The sequence below is a fragment of the Orycteropus afer genome, unplaced genomic scaffold (assembly GCF_000298275.1).
Source record: "Orycteropus afer afer isolate SDZICR_OR568_19922 unplaced genomic scaffold, OryAfe1.0 scaffold00099, whole genome shotgun sequence".
Taxonomy (NCBI): Eukaryota; Metazoa; Chordata; class Mammalia; order Tubulidentata; family Orycteropodidae; genus Orycteropus; species Orycteropus afer.
Genome location: NW_006921686.1, coordinates 8032366 through 8046427, shown reverse-complemented (window position 1 = coordinate 8046427; position 14062 = coordinate 8032366). Strand labels below are relative to the sequence as shown.

Genomic DNA, 14062 nt, shown 5'->3' with positions numbered 1-14062 from the left:
AGTGAAGAAATGCCTCCAGCTCCAGTGGGCCGGGAGCAGGAGGGAGAGCTGGACCCCATGGCTGAGGGGCTTTCACCCAGCCCCTAGAGCCTAGCACTTTGAACTTGGACTTAAAGCCTCCAAATTGTAAGAATAAACTCCTGTTTGTTAAGGCCATCCCATTTGTGGTATATTCTTGTCAGAGCAACATTAGGGAACCAGGACACCTGGTTAACCACCTTATACCCAGTAAACAATTCTCTCCATTTGAATGGCCTGGCTATCCCCGGGGTCCTGTGCAATGGGAATCCCAAGCCACAGGTTACTTGCTGTACCACCGGCAGGTGTCCTCTCTGCCAGTTCCCAGGTAGGAGCCAGGGGCTATCTGTCACAAGAAGTGAGCATGGATGTGCTCCAAAGCCCTCGAGGTCTGCGCTGTGAGTCACCTCTTGGTGCCTGCCCAGGGCTCCCCACAGCACCCCAACTGGACCATCACTTCCTCAATCACTGATCTGCTGGGTCTTGGGACCTGGGAAGGGGGTAGGCCAGCTTGCACACAGCCTGGACTCGCTGGAGAGTCTCCTTACGCTCTGGACCACATCCAAAATGTAAAGCCTGATAGGTTGTTTGGCAAATGGGTTAAAGTTGCACACTTCAATGTGGTCGAAGTTGCCTCCAAAATCCAAAACCCCAGCAAACATCACCAGTCTGGCCCCTCCTCAGAGGTCTGAGTTTCAGCTGATGGGGCCCCACCTTCGAGCTTCTAGGTTTTCACCATTCCAACCTTTTCCCATTGTCCTCTCACCTCTAGGAGGTGCCTGCTTCCAGCAGTTGCTCCCTTCACGAGCCCTTAGTTTTCTTTCTACCCTTTCAGTCAGCTAGTTGACAACTTGACACCTAGCTAACAATTCTTAATATAAAATTCCCTCTGTTCAAATAATGGATGTGATTCTGTGCAAATAACTGGTGGCATCTTTGTCTTCACACTGGGTCCCAGACAGGTCCCAAACGACGGGTATCAGCTAGCAGGCGGGTCCTCTCCAACCTCCCAGCTGTCATATGTCTTACTAAGGTAACTAAAGTACTTGCTTGCTACTTCCTGCTCCATGGAACCAGCTGTCAAGAAATCACATGCATTGCACTGAACAAATCTGTAGCCAAAGATCTCTGAAGTTTTAAAAAGCGGAGGTGTCACTAGGATGACTAAGGAACAAATCGGTCTTAGAGGAAATATAACCAGAATGCTCTTTTAGAAGACAAAGATGGACTTTGTCTTGCTCACTTTGGACACGTCATCAGCAAAGACCAATCGCTACAAAAGGACATCAGGCTTGGTACAGCAGAGGGTCAGCAAAATGAGGGGAACCCTCAGTGAGATGGACTGACACGCAGCCCAACAACGGGCTCAGACACACCAACGATCATCAAGATGGGTGGGACCAGACGGCGTTGTCATACGTGAGGTCACCAAGAGTTGGGGTCAACACACTGGCAACTAACAACACCACTTCAGATCTACGCAGCATCCTGCTGTTAGTGTAGTGGACTGACACGATGCTGTGGGGACCGTCAAGATGACCAAGTTCTCTGCAGCCGATATCATGGCAGGAAGTGGGAGAGCTGGCACTGCCCTGAGGCCAGACTGTGAAGGTGTGTGCATTTGGCTTCCGGCAAATTGGTCCAGACACCAAAGCATCTGCCAGGTCAGTAGCTCACACGAGGTTCCAGGGACTGTGTTGATTGGCTCCAGGAAGGACACTTCACGCAGGACAGCAGCTGCAAATGGAGTCACCACCTACGCTTACGATAATCCACAGCCACTCTCCAACATCCAATTGCTTTTTGCACAGGTCAGACGGGCAAGTTGAACGAGGATGGAATCACCAGCCCTGCTTCTTTCGAGCAGTTAATGGTGGCACTAATCTCTGCAATTCCCCCAAAGGATGCAGAATTGCTTTTGGATTACTAGCCTGGGAAAGACAGGGAGTTCTAGGAGCTTCCATTTGGCGCTCTCTGCCATAATGGCTCTTACTCCACGGGTCAGCGAGCCAACGTGGGATTCCGCCAGCTGCCATTCATGTGTATTCCAATTATATAATCAGGAACTGGGGAGACACAGGGTAGGCCCATGGCACTACCCAGCCCATTCTGAGTTGAACTTGGGCTAAGATTCCATCTTTCACCTGACCACATAAGCCCCCATTGTGGCCCACCATCAAAGCAGGAAGAATCACAATGATTAGCCATCTGTGAAAACAACAGAGGGCTGTCTAAATATCTAAAAGTCAATAAAACTGGTGTACTCTTTCTGCAAAGCAATCCACCAAAATATAACAAGAACTGCAACAAGGGTCTTCCTCTTTTTCACTCAGTCACTCTATTATTCAGAGAATGATCTTAAGAAAATAAACTGCAGTGCAGGAGCTTTTTGCATATAAAAATGTTTGCTTATGGTTGTTGATAACAGTAAAAATAAACAAATTTAAGAACCTTGGAAACAACTAACTATAAAAATACGGTTAAACACATTACTGCATGTCCACGTGGGGATTAATACATAGCCAAATCACATTCTGTTTAGGTTAAAATAATAAGATATTATTTTTGGCCTTTTGGATTGGCAAAGATATTTTTAAAAGACTGATAATACCCATTGTTGGCAAGAGTGTGGGAAATCTGACATTCTTATACATTTTCGGTGGGAATATAAATGGGAAGGACTTTTTTGAACAGCCATTTGGCAGTATATACTTAAAAAGTATCTGTACCCTTTGACCCAGCACTTCCACTTCTTGGAATTTATCCCTCAGGAACACTCTGGCAAACCCACAGGCCAGGTTTATGGGGGCATTGTCTACACTAGCAAAAACTTGGAAACCACCCAAGTATCCCTCAGTAGGGGATGAGCTAAATAATTTATGCTTCAGCCAGTCACATAATGAAATATGCCTATTCCTACTTGGATTTCAAACAGGCATCGCAAAAGCCCCAGGTCCAGAGAGAATTCTTGTTTCCGGATCACCAAGCTGCAAGCTGCTCCCTCCCACATCTACCCCCTGGTGGGCACCAGCCTCACCGTTCACCCAGCTGCTCAAGCCAAACCTGCAGTCCCCTTTGATTCCTCTCTCCCCCCTCACCCATCCCTGAGCCTGTGGCACACCCGAGGAAGCTACCACTCAAGCCCAAGCCCCCATCAGCTCCCATCCACACCCCTCAGCAGCCTCCTAAGGGGGCCGTCCTGTTTGTACTCTTGCTCTTTCCTCTGCAGCTAATTTCTCAAGAGAGCAGCCAGAGCAAGCTTCTTAAATGATCAGCATTAGATCAAGATGGTTTATCCATACACACGAGGGAATGTCATTCAGCCATAAAAAGGAACGAATATCATTCTCTAGGTGTGGTGGTTATGTTTGTTTGTGTGTCAACTTGCCTGGGCCTGGTTCTGGACAGCTGGTGTTGGTTATTTCCCATGATGAGACTGGCAATCAACTCCATGGTGGGATCTACCATAAGCAGCTGAGTAGCTGCCTTTGGGATGTGGTCTGCTTCCTGTATATAAGAAGCAGCTTTGGGAATGGTCTCTAGTCTATAGCATGCTTGGACCCTGCATATAGCCATGTCATTGTTCAGCAGCCTGCCATGCTCTGCCGACCTTGGGACTTACAATGGACTTGAATTAATGGTCTGCCATGTGTATTTGTCCACCTTGGGCTTGTTAGCCTCAGCAGCCAGTGGCTGCCTGAGTGAAGAGATGCCTCTAGCTTGGGCCGGAAGCAAGAGGCAAAGCTGAAATCCAAGGTCGAAGAGCTTTCACACAGCCCCTAGAGCTGGCACTTTGAACTTGGACTTAAAGCCTCCAAACTATGAGAGAATAAACTCCTGTTTGTTAAGGCCATCCCATTTGTGGTATATATTCCTGTCAGAGCAGCACTAGGTAACCAAAACAGAATATGGTACCGAGAGAGTGGGGTGCTGCTCTGACAGATACCTAAAATGTGGAAACAGGAGTGGAGTGCGTCCTTGACCCGAGACCCTGGCAGAGAGACCCCAGCATATGGTATGAGAGACAGTAGGAGCCGAGCCCAGAGACCGGCATGAGACAGCGACAGTCTCACCAGCCCACGGAGGAGAAAGCCGGGTGCCACTGAGGACTCCTGGAGGAGTGGGTTGCCTTCAGGCATTAATTGGTAAAAGAGACCAGCATGAGATGGAGTAGCAGGTTGGCCAGCCTGTGGAGCAAGAAAGCCGAGTGCTTTTTGGGCAGGGTTTTCCAGAGGAATGGGTTGCCTTTGGCATTAATCGGCAGAAGTGGAGAGACCAAGGAAACGGAAGCAGAGCTGCCTCAGCCTGAAAGGGTAGGGCCATGGCCTTTGTGGGATGGAATGACCACAGTCCCCTAGGTTTCGGAGCCAGGCCTTCACCAACTTGGTTCTGGAGTGTGGGGCTGCTCGTTCATGTGACCCAGAGGGATGGAGCCATAGCCGCTGCCCAAGAGTGAGGGGGCGGGGCTGCCATGCCCAAGAGGGAGAGGAACGGGCCATTTCTAGGCCACAGGGTGAGGTCACCGCTCAGGAACTAGGAGACTGGAGCCACCCAGTGGAGGAGACCTGTGTAGATGCCACCCATTGAAGATCTATATAGGTGCCAAGTTGACAAGGGGTAGAATTGTGATGGTTATGTATGGTCTTCTCAGAGTGGCACTAGGTAACCAAAACACTAGGTAACAGTCACTTTTTGTTTATGGTGATGGGAAAGGTTGTGCTGATTGTAAGTGAAGTTTACTCAACTCGACCAATGTAACCAATGCCACTAAACTGTCCACAAGAAAAAGGATAAGCTGGTAAATGATACTTTACACGTACTTTCACAACAACCATCACCATCAAAATTAGCTAGCTAGTGAGCTAGTTATATAGGGAGATGCGCTCTGGTGGCACAATGGTTAAGCACTCAGCTGTGAACTCACAGGTTGGAGGTTCAAAGCTACCCGAGGGAGTTTCTGTGAGAGAGATGACCTGGTGATGTGTTCCCGTCAAGATTACAGCCTAGGGAGATAATGAGTCCAACAGACCAAAGGGCCACATGAACCTTAGCCTCCACTACTAAGAGACCAAAAGAACTAGACGGGGCCTAGCTCCCACTACAGACTGCTCTGATCAGGATCACAGTAGAAAGTCCTGGAGGGAGAGGGAGAAAAAAAAATGTAGAGCAAAATCAAAAAGTATAAAAAAGATCAGACTTACTGGTCTGACAGAGATTAGTGGAACTCTTGAGCTTGCGGCTCTTAGGTACCAGTCAAGCCTAGAACCGAACACACCCCTAGGGATCAACTTTGCGCCAAACAATAGACAGGCCTGTGAAGTGAACAATGACACCTGTGATGAACATGCTCCTCAGTACAACCAACCAGATGAGACCAAAAAGGCAGCATTTGCCCAAAAGCAAAGCTCAGAAGGCAGGGAGGGTCAGGAAAGGACAAATGGAATCAGGATCCCAGGGAGGAAGCGGGAAGAGTGCCGTTACACCGAGAGATTGCAACCAATGTTACGAAATGAAAGTGTACAAATTATCGAGCGGAAAACTAATCTGCTCTGTAAACTTTCACCTAGCCCATAATAACAAAAGATTAAAGCCCAGAAAACTCTATGGGGTGGTCCTACTTTGTCATATAGGACACGTCGCACTTGACTCAAAGGCACACATCAACAACACACACACACACACACACACACACACATATGCATGTACTGGTGTCACAGTGGTTAAAGCACTGGCTGTTAATCAAAGAATTCGAAACTCCTAGCCACTCCACAGGAGAAAGATGAGGCAGTCTGCATCCACAAAGATTCACAGCCTTATAAACCCTATAGGGATGTTCTACTCTGCCCGAACGGGTCACTATGAGTCAGAATCAACTCGGTGGTAGGAGGTTTATCTATCTACCTATCTATGTATACAAGTCCTGATGGCACAGTGGTTAAATCTCTCAGCTACTACCCAAAGGAAATCGGTTTCTAGGTTTCCATCTACTACCTGCTCCACAGGAGAAAGATGTAGCAGTCTGCTTCTGTAAAGACTTACAGCCCTGGAAACCCTACAAGGCAGTTCTACTCTGTCCTATAGGGTCACTATGAATCAGAATCTACTCAATGGCAGTGGATTGGTTTGGATCTAGAGAGAGAGGGAGAGGGAGAGAGAATACAGATGTGTATACTTCTTAGACTAAACCAATCACCTCATCAGATTAGTTTTTTTTGGTTTGAAGTCTTAGGGTCATAGTCTTGTGGGCCAATTTAATCAATTGGCATAACAGAGTTTATAAAGTTCAAGTTGTACATCCTGGTATGGTGAGTAGCATCTGGGGTCTTGAAAGCTTGCTGAGTGGCCGTCTAAGATGTAACTATTGGTCTCTGTTCCTCTGAAACAAAAGAGAGGAAGAAAAACCGAGAATCTTTCACCTTGAAACGAGAAGAACCAGACGGTACCCGACTACCATGACTGAACGTTCTGTCACAACACATGGATGCTGACAGAAAGGGGAAAAAAGTGTGGAACAGAACCTCAACTTTGCAAAGAACCCAGACTTGACTCACGGAGACTGGAGGAATCCCCGAAAAGTGTTGTCCGGAGATCCTCTTTAAACCTTGAACCTAGTGCCTGAAATGACCTCTTAATGAAATACCAGGTTAGCTTCAAAAGGAGAGGTTTTCACCCTTGGGCATGGCGCTCTTTAACAAAACTGCCCTAATGAGACCAAGTGGACAAAAATTACTTTAAAACACAGATGAGCCTTTGAGGGGCAGTGAGAATCAATAGCAGTGAAATAAGAATGAAAGCAATGAGATGAATGTTGACACAAACTGAAGAATGTCACTGCACCTGTTTTGCTGTGTATACTTTCACCAGAAATACAATATCTGAAAAGCAAAAAAGGAATGAAGTACTGACACCTGCTGCAATGTGGATGAACCTCAACAACATGCTGCTGAGTGTAAGCAGAGACACAGGGTCGCAGAGTATACGATTCCAGCTGTACGAAATAGACCAGGTAAATCCACAGAGGCAGACTGGTGGTTGTCAGGGGCTGCGGGAAAGTGGCAGTAAGGACTCACTGCTTAGTGGTCCAGGGTTTTCTTTTTGGGTGGTGCAAATGTTTTGAAACAAGACAGAGGTGGTGGTTGCCCATTGTGAGTATACTAATTGCCACTGAAGAACTACATACTTTAAAATGTGTAAAATCAATTTCATGTTATGTGAATTTCACCTCAATTTAAAAAACAAACAACAACAACAACAAAAAAACTAGATTACTCTCTGGTTATTCTATTGTTCTGAAAACCTTCCAGTGGCTTCACAATACACAATAAAAATAAGATTCAAACTCCCTCCCCAGGGTCTGAAGGAGCTCTGGTGGTGCTGTGGTTAAAGCCCTGGGTTGCTAACCAAAAGGTCAGTGGTTCAATCCCACCAGTTGCTCCACAGGAGAAAGATGTGGCAGTCTGCTTCTGTAAAGATGTTGTTGTTGTTGTTGTTGTTATGTGCCGCTGAGTCTGCCCCGACTCATAGCGACCCCTCCTTGGGCTTCCAAGACAGTATCACTACAGAAGTAGATTGCCCAACTTTCCTTCCGAGGAGTGGCTGGTGGGTTTGAACCGCCAGCCTTCTGGTTAGCAGTCAAGTGCCTTAGGCACTATGCTACCAGAGCTCCTCTGTAAAGATGTATAGCCTTGGAAATCCTGTGGGGGCAGTGCTGCGCTGTCTTCTAGGGGTGCTGTGAGTTGCATTTGACTTGATGGCAGTGGACGGGTTTCCCCAGGTCGGCAAAGCTCCCCATCATCTGGACCCTGCTCCAGGGCCCCCCATCTGGAAAGCACTCTTCCCCAGACTCATTGCTTACTTAGCCAGGACTTGCTAAGGGCTACTATGTGACAGGCACCGTCTAGGCACTGGGGACACCAAACCAAACCAAACTCACTGCCACTGAGTTGATTCCTACTCACGGCGACCCCCGCTGGGTTTCTGAGGCAGTAAATCCTTATGGAAGGAGACCACCCGGTCTTCCTTCCGTGGAGTGGCTGGTGGGTTTGAACTGCCAACCTAGCAGTCAAATGTCTTAGGCACCATGCCACCAGAACTCCCTTCTGGGGACACAGCAGTGAACAAAGCAAATCCCTGGCCCTCTCTGGCTGGCCTCATCCAGGCCTTCTCCAGCAGACCAGACAGAAGGGTTGAATGAGGCTGGTAGCACTCTCTCCGATTTTTTCAAGCCTTCAGCGATGTCACTCATCTCAACAATTCTCCCAGGACATGTAAAATTGTTTTTGAATTGCTATCGGGAAAAATGGGGAGTTCTAGGGGTTTCCGCTTGGCTCTTTCTACTATAATGGTGCTTGCAATACAGGTCAGCAACCCACTGTGGGATTCCACCAGCTGTGTCGCTATGGAGAACACCTTCCTGACCGCCTTGTCTAAAATAGCACCTGCATCCTGGCATGTTTTATCTCCTTACCCTGCTTTGCCTCTACCTACAATGCTGACCACCACCAGCTACATAATGGATTTCCTCACTATACTATCAGCTCCCTGTGGGTAGAGGCACACTTGCTCCATCCGCTGGAATACAGCCAGGCACATGGGCAGTGCTCAGTGAATATTTACGGAGTAAGTAAGTGAACAAACTACATGCAGCTGCTTAAAAAACATGTGATAGACAAAACTTTGTTCCAGCTCCTACTTTGGCGAGTAGTGACTGGGATCTTAAAAGCTCGCAAGCAGCCATCTAGATGCAATGATGGGTCTCTCCTTGTCCAGAGCAAAGAAGAAAGAAGAAAACCAAAGATTCATCTAAACAATTAGTCCTAGCAACTGGTACACCATGTGATCTGCAGCCTGTATGTCTATGAGACTAGAAGAACTAGATGGTGCCCAGCTACCACTGTCAACCACTTGGAGGGGGAATTATGTAGGAGATCCTGGATATAGAGGGAGAACAATGTGGAACAAAACTCAAATTCATTTTGGGAAAAAAAAAAAAAAAATTGAGACCAGGTTTGCTGGTCTGATAGAGCCTGGTGGAACCACTGAGACTATGGCCCCTAGCTGCCCTTCAGGTCTGGAATTGAACCCACACCTGTGGCTTCCAGCCAAACAAAAGATAGGCATAGGAGTTGAACATTTACCCGAGGTAGATACACTCCTTGGAGAGAACAATCATGGGAGAAAGAAGGGCTGTTAATGAACAGGGAGCCAGCTCAGGGAGCAGGAGTGCATGGAGGGAAGGACACAGTGAAGAGGTAACTATTGGGAGGAGTGGGAGGGGAGTTTTTGCATTGGGGTAAATTGTAGTCAATGTCATGAGACAAAGTGTATGTGATATGAGCTGCTGTATGGAAAGTGAATTTGCTCTGTAAACTCACCCAGATCACAATTTTAAAAAAAAGAAAACCATGTGATACAGCTACGTGTACCAACAGGGAAAGATGAGCAAGTTACATGTGAACAAAGCATGTTGTACAACAGTATTATTACAGCAGGATGTGATTTCTGCAAAAATAAAGTAGAAAAATAATGCACACACAAACACACAATCAATATGTGCTGCACATCACTATATAAACGAATCCATGTTAACTTCTAGGAAATGCACTGGAGCAATGTGCCCCGCCCCTATCACAGTGGTCATCTCTGAGACGAGACTACAGGGGACTTTTGTGCCCCATGTTCTGACCACCTGGACTGACTTTGTGTCAGTTTGCATCACATATGCAATCAGAGAAAACAAAGGGGCTATTTTCAAGTGCTACGGCAAACTGAAGGAGCTCTGGTAGCATAGTGCCTAAGGCACTTGACTGCTAACCAGAAGGCTGACGGTTCAAACCCACGAACCACCCCTCAGAAGGAAGATGGGTCAATCGACTTCTGTAGTGATACTGCCTCGGAAACCCAAGGAGGGGTCATTATGAGTCGGGGCTGACTCGATGGCATATAACAATAACAATGGCAAATTGAACAGCTTGCAGAAATCCTTACAATTTTCCTACGTACACACATGTGCACATGCACATCATTTTTGTAGAAAGTGGCATTATACTTATGCCCATGCTGTTTTTTATATAACCTGAAACATTTCTAACAGAATGCAAAATTTTAAAAATCAAGATTCAAAAGTCTATGTACATACAGAATGAAACTCATTCTTTACAGCATAAATGGAAGTATCCTGTAGCAACATGTCCTTTCTCCTCTGTATGTAATCTGTGTTGCTCATAATGAGAAAAGATAAACACTTGTAGAATTAGAAAGCGAATCCTACATGCCATTTTTAACACGGCAATCTAGGGAACTTGGTCAGCCCCAGGAGAGAGGACTGGATGGAACCATCACCAAGAAAGTTGGGATCCAATCAGCCACTATGTGCTCACTGAAGGGAAACTGCACTGACACGTGGTGTGTGTTTCTTCCACTAGACAGTGAACTGGGGGTGACACTTCTATAGAACCCTTGACAGAATCACTCAGTCATCCTTCAACACTCACTGACTGGGCACCTATGTGGGATTGCAAGTGGAGCAAATGATTAAGTGCTCGGCTACTAATTGGAAGGTTGGACGTTCAAGCCCATGCAGAGACACCTCAGAAGGAAGGCCTGGCAGTCTACTTCCAAAATATCAGCAGCTGAAGACCCCTTGCAGCACAGTTCTACTCTGACACACAGGAGGTCACCATCGTTGGAAGTGACTTGATGGCAACTGGTTTGGTTCTTTTTGGTTACTGTCTGCTGGGTCGTATGCTGGGGATGAAAAGCTAAGACAAGGCTCCCGCCCCAGGGTGCGGATGCCACAGGCAAGAGGGGTGGGCTTCCTCTTGGTCATGGGAGCACCTATGTCCTGGGCACACTGTGCTGATCTCATCTGTCTCTCAGGACAGCCCTCTAAGCTAGGGGTTGTTACTCCTCATTTTAGGGGACACTGAGACTCAGAGGTGAGCCACCTGTCCACAGGTGACACAGCTAGCGAGGAACAAGTCCAAATTCAAACTAGGGTATCTCCTCCAAAGCTCTCACCACACCTAGACCACCTGGCTGAAGATGCCCATCCACCGGTCACCTGTGTGCCACTTAATTCTCCAAAAACCCTGAGAGGGAGGTAACATCACCCCCTTTCAAGAGGGGAGGCAGAGGTTCAGGAGGTGATGGGACTTGCCAAGGATCATGGGGGGATGTGAGGGACGTGAAGTTCTGGCTGTCCCCAACCAGTGTGCTGCTGGGCTGGATGCCGCGGTGACCCCAGATCCTCTGTGCAGGTGGGGCCTCTCATTGTTCAGCTGCCACAAGAGTTGGTGCCTGATCACTTTAGTTTTGGCAGTGGGAGAAAGCCCTTTTGCCCAAGGTCTTGGCCCTCCCCAAGGACAGGCCACATCCAGTGGTGGGTCAGCTAGGGCATACAGGCTTGGCATCCTCGCCTCAGGAGATCATCTTTGGTGGCCATCCCAGCTCCCAAGCTCCCTGCACGTTGACCAAGGCCAAGTTATGACTGCAGTGCAGCTCAATGCCTTCCTCTGCTCAAGCCTGTTTCCTTCATCCCCCGACAGGGGTGGTTTCTGGGGGTGTCCCCTACATACCTTCAACCTGCAAATTGGGGTCTGCTTCTCAGGAACTCTTTCTACAACACTGCTCTGCTCGTGTGTGCCAGGCTGAGGGCACAGATTTTATCCTCATGGCCCTGGGGGGCTGTGGCTAAAGCACACGTGACAGGCCAGACTGGCACTTGAGGAAGATCCTCCTGGACAGACCAGTGGCTAAGACATAATGAGGAGGCAGGCAAGAGGGGGCGAGGCCTGTGTTCACGACAGTCCTAGCAGCGGCCACTGGGTGGAATAAACGGGCCATAATTAGAGACTGCTGGCCAGCCGCACCTGCCGAGGGGGAGCTGGGGGATGCTGGCGTCCCGGGCTGTCTTCCATCTGGAAGGCTGTCCAGCCCCAGGGCCAGCCTGCTGGGTGCCAGCCCTGGCTCTGCCCCGCACTAGTGGTGTGGCCTGGCCACAGCGCCTCCCTCCACGCCTCGCGCTGCCGACTGAAGAAAGAGGGGCTAATCCCGGTGCCTTCCTCATGGGGCGGCTGCAAGGCCTCAAGAATTAATGCAGCTGTTGTTTGCCATTGAGCTGTTAATCACAGTGACCACACAGGACAGAGGCCCCACAGGATGTCCTGGGCTGTCATTTTGAGGACAGCAGATCACGGCGTCTTTTCTCCTGCAGAGCTACTGAGTGGGTTCAAACCGCCAACCTTTCGGTTAACAGTTGAGCGTTTGACCACCATGCCGCCAAAATGCCTCAGGAATTCACTTAAATCCCAAGAGCCTGGACTAGCACCTGGCACAGAATGGGCGCTTGAACACTACTGGTGAGGGTTCCATGATGATGCCAGGCTTCCAAATAACCTGCTAGGGTGTAGACCAGGCAGGGCTGGGTGTACACACCCAGCCGCAGCCCTGTGTGCTGGGGGCAGGCACCGCCGCCACCGCCGCCGCCACCGCCGCCGCCACCACCGAGCCCAGCCTCTAATAGAGGGAACAACATTCTGGGCTATGAGCATTAGGAGACTGAAACGAAATGATACTTGGACAGTTCCTGGCATGTGGACTGAATCCTACAAACGGCAGCTGTAGTGGGGGCAGTGGTCAGAACCCCACGAAGTCAGCATACTGTGGCTGCTCAGAGCCAACAAGGCCACCCCTCATCCCAGCCCCCACCCCCACCCACATCTGTGCTCCCAGCCTGCTCCTCCCCCATTGTTCCCTTCCTAAATGTCGTCACCACCACCCAGCTGCCCATGCCGCAAACAGGAGGAACACATCCTCTCCTGCATCCCCCACCCCAGGCAGTCACCAAGCCCTAGCACTTTCCAGCCTCGTCCCCTTGTCACCATCTCTGCTGCCCTCTGCTAGCTTTACCTCTTCCTGCCCTGGTGCCACTACTGTCCCTCGCTGATTCTTTGTACTTGAACTGGCTCGAAAATTCTGGGGGGCATCCCATGGGCCTCCTGCTGTGGCCCAAACTCTGACCTATGCTCAGGAAAAGCAAGAGCAGGTCTCGCTTCTTCACCACTGGATCCCCAAGGGATGGCATAGGACCTGGTACACAGCAGGTGCTCAATAAATCCTGGGTGGGTGGAGAACGGCTGAATACTGATAATAACAAAAGAGGGCTAGCGCATATGACAATATGCTAACATTCACCGCAGGCTGGGCTGGGAACCACGTCCTTCCCAGGGGCTCCCTCGTTTCACGCTCAGCCACCCTGTGCACTGAGCCAGTTACACAGCTGCTGTGGAGTCGATTCCAAGTCACAGCAAACCCCTGTGTGTCAGAGCAGAACTGTGCCCCACGGCGCTCAGTGGCTGGCTTTTCAGAAGGAGATTGCCAGGCCTCCTGTCCTCTGAAGGGCCTCCGGGTGGACCTGACCTCCGACCTCTTGGTTAGCAGCGGAACACATGACCCAGCTGCACCACCCACGGCTCCACCTGACGCATTATTGTCAGGTGCCGTTGAGTGGGCTCTGACTCACAGCGACCCTGTGTACGATAGAACCACCCGCTCCTGTGCCACCCTCTGAATCCCTGCTGTGCCCGAGCCCGTCACTGTAGCCACCGTGTCGACCCATCTCATTAAGGGTCCTCCCCTTGCTCGCCAACCCTCTACCTTACCAGGCACAATATGCTTCTCCAGGGACTAGTCCCTTCTGAAAACATGACCAAAGTATGAGGCGAAGTCTGGGCATTCTCACTGTTATTTCCCTAATTTTACAGTTGAAGAAACTTTGTTACAGGGGGTGAAGTAACCTGCCTGAGGGCGCACAGTTAGCGAGCAGCACCAACAGAGATCTGCAGCAGGAGCATCGTCACCAGCAATATCCCAAAAGCTCACGCCAGGCACCATCTAGCAGGAGTTAAGACTCTTGCCCAAGGTCACGCAGTTGCAAGTAAGGACTATTCTAGATGGTCTCCTTCTCTTTGTGGCTGAGTAACTTGACATAGTACAGTTCACTGGGACCTCTTGGGGCCTACTCCCTTAAAAAACCCAAACCAAA

General features: G+C 49.2%; 1 protein-coding gene across 1 annotated transcript in view; it reads right to left on the bottom strand.

The window, feature by feature from the left end:
• The window catches only part of GRIK5 (glutamate ionotropic receptor kainate type subunit 5), a 99454-nt gene that overhangs the window by 46557 nt on the left and 38835 nt on the right, over positions 1 to 14062 (bottom strand). The window lies entirely within an intron of this gene.